The sequence below is a fragment of the Halichoerus grypus genome, chromosome 1 (assembly GCF_964656455.1).
Source record: "Halichoerus grypus chromosome 1, mHalGry1.hap1.1, whole genome shotgun sequence".
NCBI classification, from domain to species: Eukaryota; Metazoa; Chordata; class Mammalia; order Carnivora; family Phocidae; genus Halichoerus; species Halichoerus grypus.
This window is the reverse complement of record NC_135712.1, coordinates 135099755-135124878: the sequence shown is the minus strand read 5'-3', so window position 1 is coordinate 135124878 and position 25124 is coordinate 135099755. Positions and strand designations below refer to the sequence as shown.

Below are 25124 nucleotides of genomic sequence, written 5' to 3'. Positions count from 1 at the left end.
CTGATAGCTGTGGCTAGGACTTCCAGTAATATATTAAATAACAATGGTGAGAGTGGACATCCCTGTCTTGTTCCTGGATCCTAGAGGAAAACCTCTTAGGTTTTCCTCATTGAGGATGATATTAGCTGTGGGTTTTTCATATATGGCCTTTATTATGTTGAGGTATGTTGCCTCTAAACCTGCTTTCTTGAGGGTTTTTATGATGATGTTAAACTTTGTGAAATGCTTTTCTGCATCTATTGAAAAGAACATATGGTTCTTATCTTTTATTAATGTGGTATATCACATTGACTGATTTGTGAATATTGAACCACCCTTGCAGCCCAGGAATAAATCCCACTTGATTGTGGTGAATGATTCTTTGAATGTACTATTGGATTTGGTTTGCTAGTATTTTACTGAGAATTTTTGTATACATGTTCATCAGGGATATTGGCCTGTAGTTCTCATTTTTAGTGGAGTCTTTATCTGGTTTTGGTATTAATATAATGCTGTCCTCAACATGATTTCTTTTAGGTCTTAATCCTAATGGCTAATTTTGTACAACTGAATGCTCAAATTTTAACGTGCCAAAGAATCACCTGGGGATCTTAATAAAAGGCAGAGTCTGATTCCAGAAGTCTAGGGTGGGATCCCAGATTTTTCATTTCTCAGAAGCTCCCAGATGATGTCGATCCTGCTGTTCAGGGACCATATCTTGAACATCAAGGGCATGGCTATGATTCAACATATTTCAGGTGGTTCTTTTTTTTTTTTAAGATTTTATTTATTTGACAGAGAGAGAGAGACAGCGAGAGAGGGAACACAAGCAGGGGGAGTGGGAGAGGGAGAAGCAGGGAGCCCAAGGTGGTACTTGATCCTATGACCCTGGGATCATGACCTGTGCTGAAGGCAGATGCTTAACGACTGAGCCACCCAGGTGCCGAAGGTGGTTCTTTTCTTCATGGAATTAACTGCTGGCCATTTTGATGACCCTGTCATTATCTCAACTAATCTCAGAACCATCTCAAGCTGAAGTTCATGTATATACTTCAACATACTAATTTCTCATGGAGTGTCTAATTCTGTGGAGCTCTGTCTTTTTGTTTGGAAAGCCCTACCAAATGAATGCAACGCTCAGGGGCTTCTGCATTTGAGAGTAGCTTTTGTGCTCTCCAAGATTATAGTATATTTACACAGGGTTTGACTACATAAATATCATAATTACTCATTACAGATTATAATCCTTATGGGAATAATGAAGGATTGCTTGAACAATAGGGAACTTCAGAATTCTTATCAGATCTTACACAGCCAACTTAGCCACAAAGAGGTCAAATATAATCCTGTGATATTTTTATATTACATCAAGAATGAGTGTTACATTAAAAAATGAATGTTATAAACATTATAAATCAATGTTGTTAAATTAGGTCTGAGTCTATGTGCATATATAATGCAATTTTTTCAATTTCTTTTTATAAGTAATTCTCTAGCTATAAGCCAGCAATTTTACCTCCTAAATTTTCAGTGAGTCTTACAATATGATTTAAAATACACACATTTTAAAACACTAGCAATTTATTTAAAAACATTGACATTTTTCATCAAAATAAATTCTGGGTTGGATTTTCCCACTTTTATCCCAACATTTTATTTGGGATTTCCCTTACCACTGTGGGTATATTGCATCATTATTTTGAATATTTTGTCACTTGACAATGTGTTGATATTTTTTAGAAATAATTCTAATATACAATGCCAAGCATTTTTAGTGCTGGAAATAGCCAGTCCTATAAAATACTGAAACGGAAAGCTATTTAACCATTACCTGGAGAGAAATAGAAAGTTTTCAGGGAAGGACATGGTCAAATGCTTTGAAGAGGATGAATATGCATTTGTGTGTGTTTGTCCCATAGGCTATTTTATTGTCTAGCAATAATGTGTTCTTTCCACATAAGGATTTCAATAAAGAGTTTGTTGCCAGATTGAACTAGAAAGACAAATTAGCCCCAGAAGAGGATTCCAAACCTTTGGCTTCTTTCAAGCTCAAAAGATCTCAGGTCACTAACTGCCCAAGGGAAAGACAAAATCTGTTATAAAATTGACAGGCCAAACTTTGAACTGTAGTTTGAAGAAACTGGAAAAGAAAGGGAAGCATGAAAATAATCTTTTCTCTCTTTCTGAGGCATTAGTAGGTCCGATCCTGGAAATGTTCAGTTACATCATAAATGAGAGATGTATAAAGAAAAATAGGGAAACTCATACTACATGATATTAAAACATCCAGTGTTTATAAAGGCTTATGTTATCTAGGGCATTGCAAAAACAAAACAAAAATATGCACTCAGTTTTCTCAGAAGAAATAGGCAATGACTGACCAAGGGAGAGAATTGTGGTGGGAGGGGGTGGTATTTATACTTCAGGTCATACTTTGAGTATAGTTGACACACAAGGTTACATTTGAAAAAAATCAAAGTAAAGTGATTTTATTTCCAGCACATTATTAGTATGGCTATTTTATTTATGAATAAAATAACTATATTGGGTAGATAACTTCAAAGTTTGAGATTTAAAATTTTTGCTTTAAAATTATTAAGTATTTTATAACAATGTTAATCCATGTTCAACATTTTTGTATTAATCCTAGATTTTTGTATTTTACTTAAATCTATACATAATAAAAAAGAAGTAAAATAATTTTTTACAAAATCTGCATTATACAGGCTAGGCTAGGTTATGCTGCAGAAATCATCTCTTCCCCCTCCTGCTATCTTCCCCAGAAAGTGGTTTGGCATAACACACAGTGTTCATTGGGAGTCTGAGTTGCTCTCCAGGCAATTCTGCTGGAGGATCAGTATTTCAGGGTGTTTTGCTTCTGTGGCTCTTGCAAATACATGCCTGCAGGTTGTTGACGGCAGAGAGGACATGGAAAACCTCCCACAAGCTCTGAATGTTTGTAACCTGGAAGTTACAAAATCATTTTTACCCATGCTTCTTTTTGTTGAAATAAGTCCCACACTTACATGTATTTATCTTCAAAGGGCAGTTAAGTACAACCATCCTCTGTGCCAGAAAGTAACATTTCCTACAGAGCTCTCTATTCATGTGTCTCTGATTAATTCTTCCTTTTCTTTCCTTATGTCACTTTGCTGGTGAGGCCTTTTTAACCTCTCACTTAGACCACTGTCCTAGCCTCATCCATAGACCTCTTCATTACCATCTCCTAACCTTTATCCATCTTGCCCATAGTCACAAAATAAGTTTCCCTAAACCAAAGAGGTTTCTATTCAACCTCTGCCCCATATCACTCATTCTTTCCCTACTGGCCCATCTCCTAATGTGGCATGACACTGAAGGGTTAAGTGTGGTTGGGATCCAGTATAGATGTGGAATCCTAAACCAACCTCATCCACTGTAGCTGAGAAAACACTGGGAAGAAAAGTCCAGGAAGAACCTTAACGTATATGTGACCTGAGAGAGTAATGATAGACAGAATGTGACATTCATCCAGACAAGCAGTTGGCATTGAAAAAGCTCAACCAAGAGAGAGAAGGGTCTCTCTTCAGTTAGGCAGACCATAGGCCTAAGAATTTAGGAGCACTGACTAAGAATAGCAGCAGGAAATCGAGTGCCAAATAGAAAACTGGGGTCTAGGAGTAGACTACAGTCACTGAGCAATGTGGGAGAAAAGGTGTCTGTGTTGGAGCACTGAGTTATGACAGGTGAAGAAAGTAGGAATTCATGTTATAGAAGACAGCTAGAACTTAGGGACACATAGTCATCTACAAGGCACTAGCTTTTAAATCTTTTGCTGTTGTTTCAAAGGAAATATTCAGAGCCCTAATATATAAGTTAGATGACAGCAGAAATTCTCTGGTTGAAGTAACCATAGTCTTCACCCCTTCTTGCTGTAGAGTAGCAACCCCAAAAGTAATTTTTTCAGCATCCATAGGGTTCCACTGAGCAAAAATATAGCCTTAGTTTAAAGGAACATAGCAGATGTACAGGTGCCAAGGATGGGGCAAGGCAGGGAGGAGGGAAGAAGGCAGAAAGTCAAAAGAGTGCTAGCAATAAGAGCAACTGACCAGTGTTGCACTGTGACCTCTGTGTGATGAACCAGATCAGACTTTTAAACCCCATCTGACTGCTGCAGATTGGACTTAGATCTGGGAGCAGAGGGAGCCTATAGAGAGGTGCTAAGGGATCCTGAATGTGGGGAGCAAGGGCAAAAGATGAGGTGGCACCAACCTCTCCTTTCTTCCTTTTCCATGGAAGAAATGTCCCTGCTACAATCAAAAGCATTTGTTCTTTGGATCCTAAGCCCTCACACATTTTCAAAACTTTACTCCTAAAGTTCTTCCCGTCTTTTATCACCAATGTCTTTCTCTATACAGGCCCATTTTCTGTAGCACAAACACATATTCTAGGGCATGGTTCTCAAAGTGTGATTCCTGGATCAGCAGCAACAGCATCACCTGGAAACTTGTTAAAAATGGGAATTCTCATGTTCCACCAAAACCTACTGAATTAGAAACTCTGGCCCCACAATTGTTTTTTTAAAAAGCCCATCAGTTAATTCTTATGTAAGGTATAAATTCTGAGAACCATTGTCCTAGCATAACACACTTAAAGAAATTTGGCCTCTCATTTTCCTGTAACCACTGCCCATTTTTCTGTTCCCTTCTGTGATAAAACTCCTCCAACATGTTGTCCACACTGTCTTCACCCCCCACATAGCTTTTAATCTGACTTCAGTCCCTACCACTCCACAGAAACTGTCCTTTTCAAGGTCACCCGAAATCTCAATGCTAAAATTAATGGGCACTTAAATTTACAAATGGAACTCAGTCTTTTATCAGGATGTTTCAGTCAATCTCATCCTTTCTAAAGAAATTTACCTTCTTGATTTTCATGACATGACATTGTTCTTTTTTTCTTCCCTGTCTCCTTCGCTGACCTCACCTTCTCTATGTCATCTCTAAATATTGGTATTGTGTGGGTTTTGGAATTTTGCCTGTTCCTTTCCCTCTTTTCACTCTCAGCCAAGGTGATTTCATCCAGTTCCAAGGTTTAAATGACATCTATATTGGACAACCTCCAGATTTAGATCTCTAATCTAGATTTCTCTGAGCTACAGATTTACAAATTCAATACATCTTCCTCTGTATCTTAAATATAACATAATATAATCCTATATTATACATTATACTATATATGTACAATATGTATACATATATATTATATATCACAGTATAATCAGAAATACTAAATCTCCCCCACAGCTCTGTTACTCCACTCTAGCTTTGCTTACATCATATATTAATACCACCATTCTTTAGTACCACCCTTTGCCTCTGTCCAAGCAAAACATCTAAGCATTGTCTTAGAATTCCCCATTTCTATTTCCCTCTTCCCATCCATCTGATTGACTGATAAATATTACTGATTATATCACTAAAATATATTTCAAATCTGTCCATTTCTCCCTATGTCCACTGCCATCATCTTGGTCGGGATCATGGTGATTTCTCATTAGCACAAAGCCTACCACCTGGCCTCCCAAATATCATTCCTGCTCTGAGCAAATCCATTCCCTACATAGAACTGAGAGATCTTAAAATAGAAAATTCTATCATCTAGCCCTTCAGCTATAGTTATCTCCACACATCTTTCACTGATGCTCTAGTATTGTTATTCATTTTGTGTGTATACGTCTTATCCAACTAACCCGTTTATTGAGAAAATGCCCTGTATCGTCTGGTGTATTTGGAGCTCTTAATATGTATTGTAGTGGTCTTGAGGGCAGTGATATACTTTAAAACTTCACAGTGTTAGGGGGTTTGCTCATAGAATGCATTCAACAAATGATTGATGATTAATTGAATCCATCCTTGATGGATGTTATCCATCAGCATGGCTGTTAACCAGTGCTTATAACCTTTAAGGTAAGTGTAAGAATTTTAAGTTTTGTTTTTATAATAGAGAAGATTTAGCTGTCACTGGGGTATTCTAGAGTCCCAAGGGCATCAGAATGAATTATCAGTTGTCAGATTTTTTTTTAATAGTAATAAGTCTCACAGTTTTTGCTTCAACATCTAGAAAAGGATTCCTTTCCTTATTTCAAACCAATTAAATATTCTGGATGAAACAAGTTACTCATTTGCCTATGACCTTTTGGAAAAGTTGTCATTTTGTTAATATATTGTACCTATTGCTAATCTGAATTTGCAGTGACTATGTTTTATTGTACTTATAAATGGTGAACTCAGTTTTTGAAATTAAGCTTTTTTTCGCAATTAAATTTTTTTTTTAAATCTAAAATTTTCATTGTAAGTTTTTTTGTGTGTGAAATTCACACAAGGTCATCCTATACTTGATAGGGATTTTGAGATCTATCTCAGACAGATCTTCCTTTTTATCAAATATTTACTTACTTTCTGGGTCTGTATCCTGGCTCTATCACTTAATAGTTGTATAACCTTAGGCAAATTTCATAACCTCTTTGCCTCAGTTTTATCATCTATGAAATGTCTATGTACAGGAGATATAATATACCTACTTCATAGAATTGTTACAGATTAAGACATGTTTGCTATTTAGCACATACAGTTCCTGGCATAGAGCATTAGTCGTAATACTATTTTTATTTTGAATATCTGTTGTATGCCAGGCATTAGTGAGGAACAAGACCTTTGGCTAATGATTGTTCATTGTATGTTGAGGCTGATAGTAATTATACATGTGATTCTGCCTTTTGGACCACCTCTGTTGTGAAGACATTTACTCTTGTCTACCACATGGTGTTTAGAGATGGTTAACACTGTCACCACTCTTAATAAATATTTCTTTTGTCTTAAGGAAGCTGTGACCTCACTTTTTCACCTTCCCTGAATCCACATTCTTTGTCATATAACTGTGTATTACCCTCCCACTCTGACACTGGGCTTGATATTATGACTGGATTTGGTCATTTTGTTGTTAAAAAGTACTTTGAGTGGGCTTACCTTCTCTCCTCTGCCATGGCAAGAAAATTCTTTTAGTTGTAGTAGGGAGAACAGCCCTCAAGGTTGTCCACACTCTAATCTCCAGAACCTGTAGATGTGTTAGGATACATGGCAAAAGATTTTGCAGAAGTAATCAGGGTTAAGATAGGAAGATTAGCCTAGATTTTGGGGGTAAGATCAATGTAATTACAGTATAATATCAGAGAACTTTCTTAGTCTGGGGTCAGAAAATGGGCAGAAGAGGCAAAAGATTGATGTAGCAAAAGGGGAAATAAGAGATTCTAAACATGAGAAGGATTCAGTGTCTTGCTGTTGGCTCTGATATGTAGGGGCTCACATGTGAGGACCAGAGGAAAACCTCTGGGAGCTACAACCAGCAAGGAAATGGGACCTCAATTCTACAATTATAAAGAAATAGATTCAGCCAACAAACGAATGAGCTCTGAAGTACATTCTTCCCAGAGCCTCACAGTAACAGCCTAGGTAGCCGACAGCTTAATTTCAGTGTTGTAAAATCTGGAGCAGAAAACCCAGCTAACCAGGCACCTGGGTGGCTCAGTCAGTTAAGCACCTGACTCTTGATTTCAGCTGAGGCCATGATTTCAGGGTCAGGAGATCGAGCCCCGTGTCAGGCTCTGTGTTGAACGTGGAGCCTGCTTAAGATTCTCTCTCTCCCTCTGCCCCCCCCCCCATTCTTGCTCTCTATAAAACAAAACAAAACAAAAAAACAGCTAAGATAACCCAGACTTCTGAACTGTAGAATCATGGGATAATAAATTGAGTTGTTTTAAGATGCTAAGTTTGTGGTAATTTGCTAAGACAGCTATAGAAAATTAATATCCAAGGCTATGATAAAACAGGGATGAGTTACCCTCTCTTCCCAAATGAGGGCAGCATAGATGAATTGACAGCTATACAATCCTAAGGTAGATGATTGTGCCCAGCCACAATCAGCAGCCCCCCACCCCAGCCAACCACCCCATATGCATGAACAATACATGATTGTCTCTGCCTCTGATGTTTTGTTGGTGGTTATGCAATATTGTGGCAGTGGGTATCTGATGTGGAGGCCAAGGGGCAGTTGGGTGGATGTCACGTTTTTTTTCATGAAATGTTCTCTTAGAATGGTGAGTGAGAAAAATCTGATTAGTTATGAGAGTCAGCCATGGAGCAAGATTCTCAGGTAGGTTCTGACAGAAATACTCTATTAAGGAAAAGAGGTAGAAGAGTTGGATTATTTATCTGTATTATTGATTTTATATTTATGAGAATACTTTACATACAAGGGGAAGTGGAATTTATTAGAACTTCACTTCTATTGCAAGCTTTTTATGTGTGGCCTAGTCAGTCCAAATGATCTTCACATTTTGAAAGGTTTGGAATTCATTAAAAGAAAGTCCCAGCCACACTGCTTCTTTGCCAAACTAGTAAGTAAACAAAAAATCCAAATGAAGCAGTTTAATACTTAGACTTAAATGAGATAGAAACTCCACAGAGTTAAATAAAGCATAAAATGGATATTTCCACTAAGGCTATCTTAACTGAAGCAGCGATTTTTTTTAAGACAAAATTAATGTAATTCTGGCTTAATTTAGTTTTGTTTTATCAAGTCAGCAGAGTTAATTCTATGTCAATAAAAAAAGAAACTCAAGCTGTGCAAATCATTTTACACTCTATGTGAATTTCTGGAGGAAATACTGAAAACATATTTAAATTGCACCACAGGAACTGTGAGTACATTTAATTTTACATTAAAAAAAGTGTCTTTTGTGTTTCTTGGAGAGTAAAACAGATCCAAACAAACCAAACCATTCCATAATTCAGTGTTTGGGACACAGTGGGTTACCAGTTGAAGAAATTCTCTCCCAGGCCAAAAACAAACAGTGCCTAACATATTGTTCTTCCAATCGATACCAGACTCAGCAAGGCTGGGGGTTTGTGACTGCCTGTTTTCTCTCTAGCAGTTTAAGGTAAGTATCCATACTGTTCTATGAATGAAGGAGATGTGGCTCCTGGTGGAGTGATAGCAGGCAAGTGTTAGTTTTGACCCCCTAAGAGATGTCTGGTTTGCGCTTGTCCCTGTAGGTAAATAATTGGTTAAAGAGAACTAAATAAACCAGTGATGTGAGTGTGTTCAGCTCAACTTCACCTCTGAATAGCCTCCAAATGGTCTCGAAAAAGAAGAAAAAGCAACTAAAGTTCATATACTCTGTGCTTTAAAAAGATGAAATGAAAGACAATCATTTGCTTTACAGATTGTTTTAATTGATTACGATTTGTCCTGGAGTGTATGTATGAGGGGTTTGTGTAGAGTGAGATTTGAAGTCTGATCTATCCATGGTAGTCCAATTTTCCTGTATTTTGAGAAGGGGAAGAATTGATCCAAGTCTTTCCAGGAAAGGTAACTTTATTGCTTTCTCCAAGATGGAAAATAGAATTGGTATTAAAACATCAATTCTGCCAGCAGGATGAGACTGGAACCTTGGTAAGGAGACATGCAGGAGAATTCATAAACATAGCTGATACTTCAGAACATATATTACCTAACTATGGGAAAGGAAAAAAATCATTCAAATGTTACTTCCCTGTGGTGTTTCTGTGTGTGGCATCTATTCCTACAGCTCCAAAGATCTTGTCATCTGATAGGATCTCTCTGAATATTTTAAAGTAATTTCCTCCAAAAGTACATGATTTATTTATTTCAAATGAGGATTAGATATGTTTTTGACATTGTTATTTGCATTTTGAGTTTATTATTCATTCATTCATTGCATTCATTAGACATTTATTAAGGCCTTGCTGTATCCAACATATTTGATAGCTGGAGCAAACCATTTTCAATATCCTCCCCCCACCATATATTTCAGCATCATGTTCAGTAATAATGATGACACAGATACACACATATAACTGAAGCTTACACTTACCAAACAAAAACATTACAGAATGCAGTTGGCATTCTACTTCACTCTTCTAAAATTTAAACATAAGTAAAAATCCAAGTGGTCATATGGAATGATAGAATCAAATTAACCCAGGTTCCATTTCTTTCTTTCTTTTTTTTTTTTTTTTGCATACTGGAGCCAGATTCCTGAGTACTCCAGGGTGCAAGCCTCAGCTGACACACACTGCCAAGTTCCATTTCTTTATCTTTACAATCACTATGTTACTGTTAATTTCAAATCTGATGTTTAAATGAAGGAATCTTAGTACCATAGGGATTGGAGAGACAAACTGTGTCTGAAGTGTGTTCAGATATTCCTGTTATGAACTTACTCTTAAAATGAGCACAGGTAGCTGAGTCCACATATGTCGGGGCACACTATATAATGGAGATTTCTCCAAATTAATTCCATGTAGAATATAAGGCTTATTAGAAGATAATAAAATTTTACTAATTTTAGGCATACACACATAAATATACACATGTGTATTGTTATATATGAAATATTACATAACCATATTTAAATGCTTGTATATTATCTATCTGTCTGTCTAGTTAAATCTCAACATTACCTGCAGCAATTTTTTTTAGAATTTAAAGGAAAGATATTTTGGGAAGGATGGAGTATTTTGCTGGCATTTTTAAAACTGCTGCAGTACAGTGATAATAAAAAAACAGCAATTTTTTTCCCCTTCTTTCATTGGGGCAAAATATATATTACATAAAATTTACTGTCTTCACTGTTTTAAGGTATAGTTCAGTGGGATTAAATACACTCACACTGCTGTGTGGTATCATCATAATTCATCATTAGAAATTTTTCATCCTCTCAAACTGAAGCTCTGTACCCATTAAGCAATAACTTTCCTTTCCTCCTTCCTGCCAGCTCCTTGTTGTCACCATTCTGCTGTTTCTGTGAACTTGAATACTCCAGGTACCTCATAAGTGTAATCATGCAGTATTTGTGCTGTTGTGTCTGGCTTATTTCACTTAGCATATTGTCTTCAAGTTTTATTCATGTTGTAGCATGTATCAGAATTTCATTCCTTTTTATGGCTGAATAGTATTCCATTGTATGTATATGCCACCTTTTCATCATTTATCCATTGATAGACATTTGGGTTGTTCCCACCTTTTGGCTATTGTGAAAAATACTGCTATGAATTGTTTAAAAATATGTTCGAGGTCATAAAGCAAACTGATTTTAGTTGGGTTTATTATCTTTAAATCTCCACAATGCTCCCTCTTATCATCTTCACTTACCTGCCCTCTGCACTTGGTACCTCAATATATTGAGACTCTGTGGTGGTAAGAAAAGGTACTGTGGTAGGTAGGAGATTCAAATTTTTGTATCAGTTCAGTGGCTGTGTGAATGTGGATGTCACATCCAAGTCTCTGTTTCTTCACTGCTAGAATGAGATTGTTTGATGAAATCTTATGTACTATTCATTCCATCTTATGATTTTATGGGTATAGGCAATGATGACACAACTCTATTTGGAAAGTACTTCTGCCTTTAAACATCTCATTCTGATGTTAGTTTTATGGTCATTCCCATCCTATGAGGATAGTGATCCTTTTTTTGTTTTGTTTATTACTGTCTCCCAAGACTCTAGCATACTGTCTGGGTTATAAAAGGCTCACAATAAATATTTGTTAAGTGAATGAATTTTCAAATGATATTAATAGAGTTCAGGGAGGTTGAGTTACTTATCTTGAATCTTTTACCCAGTAAATAATGTCTGTTCTGGAACTTAGTCTTCTAATTCCAATTTCTATGCAATTTTCACCATTCTATTTTGATATATTGTATTTCCAGCTGTAGGAGCAAATATTTATTAGTTATGTGCCTTGCCGAAGACTTCACTTTCATTATTTCATTAATTTTACAACGTACCTTAAGTATATAAAACTGTTATAAGTTTTATAGATGAGGAAACTGAGCTCAGGGAATTGATGAAGTGATTGGTCCAAATAGGTAAGGGGCAAACCTGGGATTTAGACCCCAGGCTTCCAACTCTGGAGGGAAGTCCTTTAAATAATTAGAATGAGCAGACTCTGCTACTTGAGAAAAGGGATTTGAACTTAGCCTCAAGAGAATTGCAGAATAACTTTAGCAAAGTTATGGGAACAGTAGGATAAGTAAGATTAGGGCAGGAAATGAATGGGTCTGTTCAGAGGGGTCTTCTTGGGAAACAGAGTGGTACCTGGAGTTGCTGTAAAAGTTCAGGGCTGATACAGTAGGTATGGAGAGATGGAGGGAAGTTTCTCACTATTTCAGGGCACAGTTGTAGTGGTTGGTAGGTTCAGCTGTCTGTTACTTAGCTTTACACAATAAGTCATTCAATTCCATGAATACACCAAGACATAATCAGCCTCTGGCAAGTTGATTCATACAAACAAAATCATAAGAGAATGACTCATAAATCAGAATTATTTTACGGTAGGAAATTCGCTTCACCTGAGAACTAGTGGGGCCTGGTGGGTGAGGAAAGTACAGTGGAGATTTGGTAGGGGGATGGCAAACATGCTAGAAGTTATTTTAGCTCAGGAGATAAAGCGAATTGTTTTTTTTCTCACATATTAAATCCCATCAAAGAGAATTGATATCCTTTCTTGCCAAAGTAAGTTGATGAAATGCTACTTTAAACTCTAGAACTCTCTGTGTAAGGACCTGAAGCTCGACTTTTCAAAAATCTCATCTCCTGTAGCTGCTACAAGATAAACACTCATTCATTCTTGCCCTCTGCTGTTCTCCTTTTTAATCCCAGGATGACATTCTCATTTGATCATTTTTTCCTCATGTGGCAATCTTGAAGTTAATAGTTGCAAAGCCAGTGTGTTGGGAGTTGAGGCCCATCTTCAAATCTCAGTTTTGTCAATAATTAGACAGTGGACTTGAGCAAGGCGCTGCCACAGATAGGCCTAAATTTCCTCATCCTTATCAGAAGTGTTGGAGTAGAGAATAATAAAGATTCTGTTTTACTCTAATGGATTGTAATATATTTAAAACTGCTAATGGCACGTATTTATTTTTAAAGTGAGTTTTCTATAATGGATTTCTGTTTTTTTTGACTTCTCAGTGTCCATTCATCTTGTCAGTTGGCTTCGTTGGAAGAGGAGAAGTGACCTAGGGGAGTTCCTTATATGGGTTTTTAATAAGTCATTGTTAGAGACTGAATTTTTGTGCTCTGCCTCACACAAATTCATATGTCAAAATTCTAACTCCCAATGTGGTGGTATTAGGAGGTGAGGCCTCTGGGAGTTGGTTTGGTCATGATAGTGGAGCCTTCATGAATGGGATGAGTGTCCTCATGAGAGATCCCCAGAGGGCTGTCTTGCCCTTTCCATCATGTGAGAACATAGGGAGAAGATGCCTCGTGTGAACCTGGAAGTAGGCTCTCCCCAGACATGGTCAATACCTTGATTCGACTTGCAGCCTCCAGAACTGTGAGAAATAAATACTGTTTAAGCCACCAAGTCTATGGTATTTTTGTGATAGCTGTCCAACAGACTAAGATAGTCCTCTTATTTCAATCCAATCAATCACCCATCTCTGCTTTTTCCTCTTCTTGGTGGTTAAGTTAAGGAGACTCTGAGGTTCTGGCTGGCGTCCATCTCCCACAACCCTAGGTGCTTATATTCAATGCTCTGTGAAGTCAGATGTCACTCCTCCCTCTGCTGCCCAGTGTCCCCACCCTGGTGGACATCTCTGCTCTTTTTCTCCTGTTCTCATGGTCCTTGCTAGTTACATTTTTTGAAATGTCTCTGTTATTTTAATGGAGTTTCAGGAAATAATGGAGATAAACACATGTATTCAATTTGCTGGGTTTAGCCAGAGAAATCACCTCTGTAATATTTGATTAAAGGGATGAAATGAAAAATGTTGGGGGAAAATTATTTTGGCAACCATGTGTGAATAATGGACTGGAATAGGTCAGGAACCAGAGCCAGGGAATCAAAGAAGGCTGTTTCTGTAAATATAGTGTAAAGCAATGAAATAGGGGTTTCCTGATGAGAACAGCTTGAGTCAGAAAGTTATATTTGGAGAAAGAATAAAGTAGGGTTTAATAAATTTTAAGGTGCTGAATAACCATGGTCAAATGGGAGAGAAATTGAAGTAAACTCCATGATTTAAAGCTGTTTGAGTGCTGTTGATTGGAGTCAGGGAGACTGTGTCAATGTTAAAATGAAGCCAGACCTACATGAATTGTCGAAAAGTTTAACAGTGAGAGGAAAAAGCACCAGGGCAGAAATTAAAGGCAAAAGAATTCCGACAAAGATTTCAGTTTTATTTTGAGGCAAGTGAGACCTGCCCTGAGCATTAAACCAGTGAAGAGATAAAATATTTTGGCATATGGGAGGAAGTGGGTATCTGGTGTGAGGACTCCTGGTTAGGTAACCCAGAGCTCTTCCCAAAGTGTGTATTCTGGTGGTACCATGAAGACTGGTTTGCTTACAAGATACTTTGTGAATTTAATGGGTGCCTGTCAGCAATGGCCTGGATGCAAAAGCTGTTGCAAACACTTGGAATCATCCTCCTCCTTCCTGGCTGGTCACCTTTGGTTTTGCCCACTGGTTCCTACTGTTAAAATGATCAGAGCTACCTAATCAGATGGTTACAACTAGTTATATATTATCTAACCTATATTTCTGGCTCATTTCTGTTGCTTTGTATAGATTTTTAAGGGGACACTAATTGATTTCCCCTGAATTCCTGATGAATCCAATTTCAGGTTCTGTGCAGCATGTAGCATCCGCTAACTCATCCCTGAACACATTGGTTCTAAGATTGTAAGCTCCATCTCTGTTCCAGAACACCCTCTTACAACCCCCACTAGGAATTTATGACTTAGGATCTGCATATATTGGATACTTCATTTTGTTTTCAGATATTTTATTCATATCTCAAATCTTGCTTTATCATTTTAAAAACCACTTGAAAACTCTCATAAAATTATAGCATTTTTGATGTGGTTACAGTTACACTCTGGCAACTTCCAGCTTCTGGGATTAGTCTTTTGCCCTTTTTCTGATCCCTCTGAAAGGACAGCTTTCTCTTGACATGGACATATTCTAACTTTAGAGGTGGAGAGGTGGATTTCTTTCCTTTCCTTTCCTTTCCTTTCCTTTCCTTTCCTTTCCTTTCCTTTCCTTTTTCCTTTCCTTTTTCCTTTCCTTTTTCCTTTCCTTTTTCCTTTCCTTTTTCCTTTCCTTTTTCCTTTCCTTTTTCCTTTCCTTTTTCCTTTCCTTTTTCCTTTCCTTTTTCCTTTCCTTTTTCCTTTCCTTTCCTTTCCTTCTTTCTTTCTTCTTTCATGGCTCTGTCTCAGATGTTTCAGTGGGAGCAAGGTGTTTTTGGTAGTGTCATTCTTTTAATTTTAGGATTCTTCACACTTTGCAGAATCCTGCTTTGTCAGCTGCTGCTGTGTGTATATTCACAAGGGCAGTGTATAGGCATGGTCAGAAAATTGCCATAAGAATTAAGAAATTAAAAATTCTGAGAATAAATTTGGAGAAACTTGGGACATACAAATAGGAAGTTACTTATTGTATAGTTTCATTTAAGAATGAAGAAATACTAACAGTCTTAGAAAAAAAATTGAATACCAAGTATAGATTAGCCAAAGGTGTTTATGACACTGATGGGCACAATATCTACAGTTTATGATGAAGTAGTCAGGAGGAATGACAAAGATGAAAATATATTTCTGACAAGGAACTGATTAGGGACAATAAATAAAATACAAGAGAGTATGTGTTGTGGTTTGAACTGAATAAATTGTTAATACAGATAGGAGACAAAGAAGTAGCTGAGTCAGAGTACAAGAGTATGGTGAAGTAGCAGCATATTGATTCAAATACTAATACTGTTCTTTTTTTCTTGGAATTCTTAAAAAGTGAATTTTTATTGACGGGTAGTTATTGTTGGAGAATATTGTACTCTAGAGTGTTTACATAAGGGATAGAGAAAGGAGGTATTAATACATTATCTTATGAGTCTGACAGAGGTCTATAGATGGTGTGTCTGGGGAGCAAACCAGGAGACTTCTGGAACATATTTTAAATGTGTATAATTAAAGGAATTTCAAAGGAAGGCTAAATGCCCAGACCTTCAGGGATTCATAATTTTCCAAGTTTTGTATCAATAAAGAAGTACTGAATTAAGTATTTATGAGTGGGCAAATGTTGAGAAATGGTGCCTATGAAGCAAAAAAGGTTATAAAGTAATAATTCATTTTCCTCCTCTTTATGTTAAATCTGTGGACATGTAAAATAGCAGTGTGAGTTTCTAATGACCACAAGGGGAAGTGAATAACAATCTTAGGTGGTGGTGACAGTTAGTCTGCCTATCCTCAGCTTGGAAAAAATAGCAATATTTATTAAGTCTCTGAAATAATAAAAATAAATCCTCAGACCCCCATGTTTTGCTTTAAAGCCATCTAGATATTTGAGCAGCCAGGCTTAGATTCACAGATGTTCCATGTTGCACTGGATGGGAAAGGTGCTTTGAAAATGATACATAATTTAAAGTTAAAAATGAAGAATCTCTCTTCCTTCTACATTTCTGATCATAAGGAATTAGAGTTTTTAAATGAAATTTTTCAAACAGAATCTTGGAAGAAATCCAAGTTGTTGGCTATATTGTTACCAAGACCTAGTAGGTTTTATTGTTTTCCTCTTAATCTAATTTCAAGAGCATATGTATTCTGACAAGGTCTTTGGATACCCTCATTCTTCTTGTGAGGTTCATTTCTATAAAGTAGCCTGTCAGTTAAGCTAGAAGTACCAAGGAAAAAGAGGTGGAGAAATACTATTTTTGCGTGATAATAAAATGCCTTTGTTGGATATATTGAGTTGAAAAAAATTACAGGAAAGCCAGTGAGTGGATAGAAATAAGATACACATAGAGGAATAAAGAGAAAGAAGCCATCACATGTAATTTAAAGGAAATCAGGTTGTCAGAGGAAAGCAAGTATTCAGGAAAGATGTGATTAGAAAAACTTCTTGCTGTAAGTAAATTGTTGGAATATTTTATTTTAGTCCTGCCATGATACACTGAGTATATAGGTATGTGGTCTGTGTGTATACTTAAAGTTCTGAAATAAATGGACAAAAGAGGGTTGATTGTACCTAAGAAAGCAAAATAATAATATGTGATTCTTTCAAGTGAAAAATTATTTAAACTGGCAAATGGATAAAGGAAATGTGAAAAATCAGGCTTACTCTAAGTACCTGAGAAGGAATAAACTTGTAACCTTTGTAAATGATGATCTGTCAGGATTGAAGAATGTCATAGTACTCTTTTGCTAAATTTTAGTAGTGTGAGCCATCAGCACAATTGGTTATAACTTCCTACTTTGGGGGCATAGGCTGTAGATTTCATTTCCCACATGGGCTAGATAGCTAGAACATCTGGGCTACTCGATAAAGAGTTTTGTAGCATGGCTCCTTACTATAGCCAGATGTGAGCTCTGGGTAACTGATATGTGGCCATCCTTGTACGTACAACCCAGAACTGAAGCTGTAGGGTATAGACATGAAGCTGTAGGGTATAGACATGCCATAAATTTAAGTGTATAAGGTCCTGTCTTTGGATAGTGGTGCAGATAAAATCCCATTGCAATCTGTATATTGTTTTGTCAAGAAACAATTTTCCACATAGTATATATAACTTGCAGCAGAAGTTGATGGTGCTAACCCATGGTAAGACCCATTCTGTAAGTGGTGCTGCTTGCTTATCTAATTAGTTTGTTATCTCCATCTGTCAACTAGGTATTGTCTACCTATCTCTATCTCTCATCAACTTTGGACTTCATAATAGTCACTAAACCTCAGTAAGAATTGAGGACTATAGAAGCTTTCTGTACATTCAATGTAATAAGCATGTATCAAGATGCTTTTTTCAGTGCCAGAGAATTTTCAGTCTCTGAAAAGTCTAGTGTTAAACACAGAGTTTCAACAACTGCATTTTTGCTGTTCCAGCTATTGCATAGGTGTTTACTTGTAGAATTTTAAGATGATTCCATCTTTAACATACTTTTCAAAATGCCTGCTCCAGTTGCTAATGTCTTTAGGAAGAGTCGTACTATTTGTGTGGCTTCTGAGTCCTTTCACCCTCTCTAATCTTGAGAACATCTGTACTGTTCCTCCCTGATTTGGGGTGAGAAATAGTTTTGGTGAGCTTGAATTTTACCTAATGGTACAAACTTACAACAGTAGTAAATAAGGCATAGAGATCTAATACATAGTATAATGAATATAGACAATATTATATTATTATTTTTTTTAAGATTTTATTTATTTGACAGAGAGAGAGTGAGAGAGGGAACACAAGCAGGGGGAGTGGGAGAGGGAGAAGTAGGCTTCCCGCCGAGCAGGGAGCCCGATGCGGGGCTCAATCCCAGGACCCTGGGATCATGACCTGAGCCAAAGGCAGACGCCTAATGACTGAGCCACCCAGGTGCCCTGACAATATTATTTTAAATATCACTACGTACTATGATAAATATCACTACATTGGCAATCATATTATGATATATAAACATATCAAGGTAACACCCTAAACACCTTAAACTTATGCAATGTTACACATCAAATTTATTCAGCAAAAGATGAAGTAACAAATAAAAACAAGAAAAGACCTGATTTGAACAACATGAGAAACCCTTTGTCTCCTGTCGATTTTTCCTTGCCTTTTGTCTTTCCTGAATGGAATCATCTACCCCTTCTCTCCAGGAGGAGCATCAGCTCTCAGTCAGGAGCTCCTGGTGCCTTATTTAATAATCCCAACCAAGTATTCATTCAGTTACCCTTGTCTTTTCAGCCAAGTCTTGTGACAATGCCTCTGTATTTCTGGAAAAGAAAAAGAATGGGAGAAAGGAAAATAACCATCTCTTATAGTATATTTTATGGCTTATATGTTTGATTTCCTGTAGCTCTCTCTCTAGTCCTATGAAATAGACCATTTTACTGGTGATAATTTACTTGATAAACTAAAACTCAGGGACACATGTAAAATTGTAGGAAACAAAATCAAGAATTGTAGCATCCTTTTCTCCTTCCGTGCTATCCCTATAAACCTTCTTAAAATGGTTGCTTCCCCAAGAAGGCTCTTGTATGATTTTAACTAGGACAGGAAAGGGTTATCACTTTAAGAAGGGAGAAGAGAATAGGTCCAGAAGCCACTGCCCATAATCTCCTATTAGGGATCATGCAGGGCTTGAAAAGGTGAGGGCTGCAATTATAACCTGCAGGAATTATAACATTTTCAAGTGTTAATTACCTCAGTGTTCCTGAAGCCCTGAATTATTGCTTGGCACAACTGAAACTGTTGAGTGTACAAAATAACACTGTCATAAATTTAAGAGTATAGGATCCTGTCTTTCAGTGGTAATACTGATAAAATCCCATTGCAATTTGTACATGGTATATGTTGTTAAATACTTTCTGCATAGGTGTAATCGTCTGTTTGTCTATTTGTAGTAACAGAAAAATAGCTACAATAAATTTCCTAGGCTCCCAACAGGGATGTGTGTTGGGGGAAGGTAGAAGGAGTATGGAAAGAAGGTGTGTATAATTATGCATCTGTAGTAAATAAATGCCTAGCAAATAAGCAAGGCCTAGAATGTAAGCAATGACAAGAATGTCTTAGACTTATGGTATCTATTTGGATATGTCCCAGCATTTTAAATTGAAAATATTGCTGACTCTATACTTTGTTCTCCATTGTGTGTGATAATGTCAGTTGGGACATAAATGCAAACTTTTCAATGAGACTCAGCTCAATACAGGACAGCTTCACTTGGTGCAGGGACAGTTCAAATAGAATTATTTTAGGGAGTGGCCCATTTGAAGACATGGTGCTCATTCATCTCAGGAATCTTAAAACCCAGAGAACTTCATACTTTTTGTTGCACTATTTTATTTTTTAATTTTGCAGGCTTCTATTGACTGAATGTGTCCCCTTCAATTTCAAAAGTTAAATCCTAATGTTCCATGTGATGGTTTTAGGAGGTGGTAGGTCATGAAGGTAGAGCAGTCATGAATGAGATTAGTGACCTTGTGAAAGAGACCCTTCGCCTCTTCACCATGTGAGGACACAGCAAAAGGATAGCCATCTCTGAACCAGGAGCAGGCCCCCACCAGACAGTGGATTTGCTAGTGCCTTGATCTTGAACTTCCCGGTCTCGGTGAGGAACTGTGAGAAATAAATTTCTCTTATTGATAAGCTACCCAGTCTATGGGAGTTTGTTATAGCAGCCCAAACAGATGAAGATATGGAGTAAAGGCTTATGTCAACTATGTGAGCTTAATATCCAAATAAGAGGAAGTGGTCTCTGATTATGATAAATGCACACTCATGTTTGGGCACGAAAATGATACATTGGCCACATGTAGACATTAGTCAAATTAATAATTATCTTCCATTCTTTTTGTTATGTTACAGTTCTCACCTCCGTCCTTGTCTCTTATCTGGTATCTTCAGCTATTGTCACCTAAATGAACAGATTGTTCAAAGAATGCAGAATAGGCTCCAGACAACTATCCCAAGCACGCACCCACACATCGTCAGCAGTGTTATCAGCCTTAGCAAGAGAGTGCGGCATTTAAATCAAATTGATTTTTTGAAATCATGAGTTATTCATTGGAAAATGGGGAATGAAGATAACCAGAATTTTTTTTATCTTCTATTAAGGTAGATAGCATAGTTCTTTTCTATAAATGGTTTGTTTGAAGATAACCCAGCAGTGGCTCAGAAACTATCTCTTGGTTAGACAAACAGGTGGTATAATCTTTTTTGTTATCTTAGTAAAATAATTATTTGCAAAAAAGACATGAGCACTTTCTCTTCTTTGTTACTAGGCTTCTTCCTTACTCTTATATAACTTAATGCTTTTCAAAATACTTCCACTATGGTATTTTATTTGATCCAAAGGGATGTTTTCCAGCTCTCAAAAGAACAGCAATAACAATAAAACCTTTCACAGTAAAAAGATAAATACAAAAGGCCTGGAAATGAAAACACAACTAAATGTAGCTGAAACTATTGAAAAATAAGGACTGTGAAACCTCCATCCCATGTGATAGGATGGTTCTTTAAATCAGGGCTGCATTAATTTACCAATAGCTATGTTTTAGGCACTGTTTACGTACTGTATGTGAGTTTTAAGTCATTTCATTATCAAAACAATCCTATGAGTTTCAAGTCATTTCATGACGAACACAACCCTGGACAGTGTCACAGTCTTTATTTTACAGATGAAGAAACTGAGGCACAGAGATATTAAGTAAATTGTTCAAGTTATGCAGCTAGTAAAGGTAGAATTCAAACCCAAGAAATCTGTCACTCAAGGCTGCCTTTTCATGCATAGCTTATCAACAGAATTTGGTTTGGAGTGGAGGAAGAATTTATCTTTGAAAAACTCAACTGAAACACTGAAAATATACTTGTTCTCATCTAACTTTAATCTTTCTTTCCCCTCCTTTCTCTTCTAAGCAACACTGTTGAATGTTAATGAGTATATATTTTATTCAACCTCAACCAGTCATTTGGGGGTAATTAATCTGAGTTTTATACATCTAACCTCTCTTTTAATGAGTAAACTTTGAGCAAAGCATGCTTCTACCAGTGAGTATTTGCTTCTGCTTATAGAGGTAAATGAGCAGCACATATTTGGTTCCTGTTTTGTTGTCCTTGTTACTGGATTCAGTAGTAAAGAGGAATGGTGAAATCATTAATCAGAGCATAACGATTCATTTTAGCAATGGATTGTGGGAACCCTGACACACACAGATACCTAAATGCATCAACAAAAGACAAACACAGACTGTGATTTGCACAACTGACACGTAGGCACTAGTCATTCTACAGCACAGACAGTGGTATTCAAATAGAAAACTGTCAGCAAGCCATTTGCTCTTTCAGGAATGACCAGCATAAGTATTAAGTATAATAACAGAATCAGGATGCTTTCCCCATCTCTGTTAATTTCGCTTACCTTTTTTCCTTTTTACCTTGTTTGAGGTTTTGGGGCATCCTTGAGTTTTGTTTCACAGTATATCTGGTCATAGTTTCCCAAGATTCTGCAAATTTCTAGGAAATTCTTAAATTGCTTGTACATGTTTAAAAGAGATGAGGGAACAATGCCTTGCTTCAGAGTATAGTGCTTGAGTAGCCTGGGGTACAGGATTGCCCAAGGGGCTGTGGCTTGGGCTTAGGAAGAGATGCCTAAGCCTTTGACTAAGCTTTTAGGAAAATTTACACTGGAGGGCTCAGTGCCCCCCACCCCCTTTTGTGATGTGCACCATGTTTGAGTCATGGTGGATATATCACAATCCCCTAGAGATTGAGTATATACATGATAGACATACATGTGTGCACGCACATGCAGTCAGCTTTACCTCCAATCGTTCCAGCTTCACCTGCTGTTGGGGAGGGCTGAGAAACAGCTGTGAGGGAGGCACTGGGTTGGGGGGGAAGGCAGATCTGTCATGGTATGTGACTTTTATACTCTAGTTGTAATCCTTGCACATGACATATAAAGGAATGCAACATGTCAGGTAAAAAAATTGCAAAAGCTTTGGAGCCAGATAGTCAAGGGCTTCAACCACAGCTCGGCGATTTGCTCCTTGTTTGTCACCAGGCAAGCTTCTCTTTCTAAGTCTCACTTTACTTTTTTGTGAAATGGGAATGGCACCACCTACCTTGTAATACTGCTGTGGGGATTTCATAAATATATACAGGGCTAAACTAGACCCCGATAAGTGGCAGTCATAAAATTAAGGAAAACAAATATTAGGATTTTTAAATTATACCTATTAAAGTATACCTATTAAGCAGTTTACTCAGTTGACTATTAAATCTTTCAAATGGGTAAATTATTGACTATTTTGACAGAATTAACTGGATAATTAAGTCAAAAGATTGAACCTGACTGATTTTTAAAAATTTAACTATTTTTTCCCTACTACACATATAAATCATTTGACAGATGGTGATTTTTTTTTTTTTTTTTTTTTTTTTGGGTTCCTTATTGATTTAGGCTTAGCACATAGTACACATGTTCTGATAGTTACCTAGCCACAGGAGTATAGCAACATGCATGGTTTTAAAAATACTGGCTGAAAGGGTTTATTTCTTCATATGTTTTTATAAATAGTGTATGGTAAGGAACCTTCTAAATCAGAAAGGAGAACATACCCTGGGCAATATGTGAGTCATTGTCAAGAACGAAGCACAGGACAAGAAACAAGTATCGGCAAGGGTATGGAGAAAAAGGAACCCTTGTGTACTATTGGTGAAATGTAAACTGGTACAGCCACTGTGGAAAACAGTATGGAGTTTCCTCAGAAAGTTAAAAATAGAACTACTTTATGATACAGTAATTGCATTACTGGGTGTTTGTCCCCAAAATATAAAAATACTAATTCAAGGTGATACATGCACCCCTGTGTTTATTGCAGCATTATTTACAATAGCCAAATTATGGAAGCAACCCCAGTATCCACTGATAGATGAATGGATAAAGAAGATGTGATGTATGCATACAATGGACTATTATTCAGCCATAAGAAAGAATGAGATCTTGTCATTTGCAATAATATAGATGAAGCTGGAGAGTATAATGCTAAGCAAATTAAGTCAGAGAAAGATGAATACCATATAATTTCACTCAAATGTAGAATTTAAGAAACAAGTGGAAAGGGGAAAAAAAAGACAAACCAAGAGGGCGCCTGGGTGGCTCAGTTGGTTAAGCGACTGCCTTCAGCTAAGGTCATGATCCTGGAGTCCCTGGATCGAGTCCCGCATCGGGCTCCCTGCTCAGCAGGGAGTCTGCTTCTCCCTCTGACCCTCCCCCCTCTCATGTGCTCTCTCTCATTCTCTCTCTCTCAAATAAATAAGTAAAATCTTTAAAAAAAAAAAAAAAAGACAAACCAAGAAACAGAACAAATTTATGGTACTGGAGAGGAGTGTGGGGGATGGGTGAAATAGGTGAAGGGGATTAAGAGTACACTTATCACAATGAACACTGAATAATGTATAGAATTGTTGAATCATTGTACTGTACACATGAAATTAATATAACACTGTATGTTAACTATACTGGAATTAAAATTAAAAACAGGGGTGCCTGGGTGGCTCAGTCGTTATGCGTCTGCCTTCGGCTCAGGTCATGATCCCAGGGCCCTGGGATCCTGCATTGGGCTCCCTGCTCCACGAGAAGCCTGCTTCTCCCTCTCCCACTCCCCCTGCTTGTGTTCCCTCTCTCAATGTGTCTCTCTGTCAAATAAAATCTTAAAACCTTAATAAATTAAAAAAAAGGAACATGCTAAGCATAGGATAGATTCTTAGCCTCCCCACCTTTTATCTTTCCCAAAGCAAACCAAGATAGGAAAATTGGAAAACATTATAGAATGAAATGATTAGAAATAAATAATGAGTGGTCTCCCCTACCCCACCCAGGATTATTTGGAAATATGAAATGTGCTTCTCATGTGTAGCACGCATGTGCTTTTTAATTACAAAATAAAGATAGAAGCATCTGAAACACTCAAAAGAGCTAGTTTATGAGTAATTCAGAAGGCTCAGAGAGGGATAGTATATGTATTATATGTAATTCACTGCACATGTAATGATTGTGCTTAGTGTCAGCCCATTAAGAAACATCTGCCTTCACAACTGCCACCAGACTAAATTATGTTTGTGCCTCAAAGGACATCTTCAGTGTAGATAAATAATATATGTTTAGAGATTTTATGGATTAACTTAAAATGTGTCTTATTTTTCAATTCTTTTGGAAACACACTACTCAGGAACATTTGACTTAACTTCAGTTCATTATGATTACGCTGTTTCTGACTTGAAAGTCTCATCCACAAAACCATTTCAGATCATTTCTATTAGCATGTCCTTAAAATAATTATTTAAAAAACTAATAGTCAGGCTCTTCTAAATTCATTTTCTTGGTACATTTTAATTGTTTCTACTATGGATTTTTGAGAACCATTTTAAGGCGAAGTTTAGGGTGTTACTTGTCAGAACTTGTAAAATGCTTAGAAAAAGCATTTCCAAAACATGCTATCATGTTGATTGTGACTAGTGAGGGCCCACATTTACATTAAAACAGCATTTTGTGAACAAGGCAAAATATTTTCCTCTAATCTTTGTTCCAAGACTATACTAACCTGTAAAT

At 37.0% G+C, this 25124-nt stretch overlaps 1 pseudogene; it reads left to right on the top strand.

The window, feature by feature from the left end:
* Positions 1-8151: 8151 nt before the first annotated feature.
* The window catches only part of LOC118555705 (protein S100-A11 pseudogene), a 33369-nt pseudogene continuing 16396 nt past the window's right edge, over positions 8152-25124 (top strand).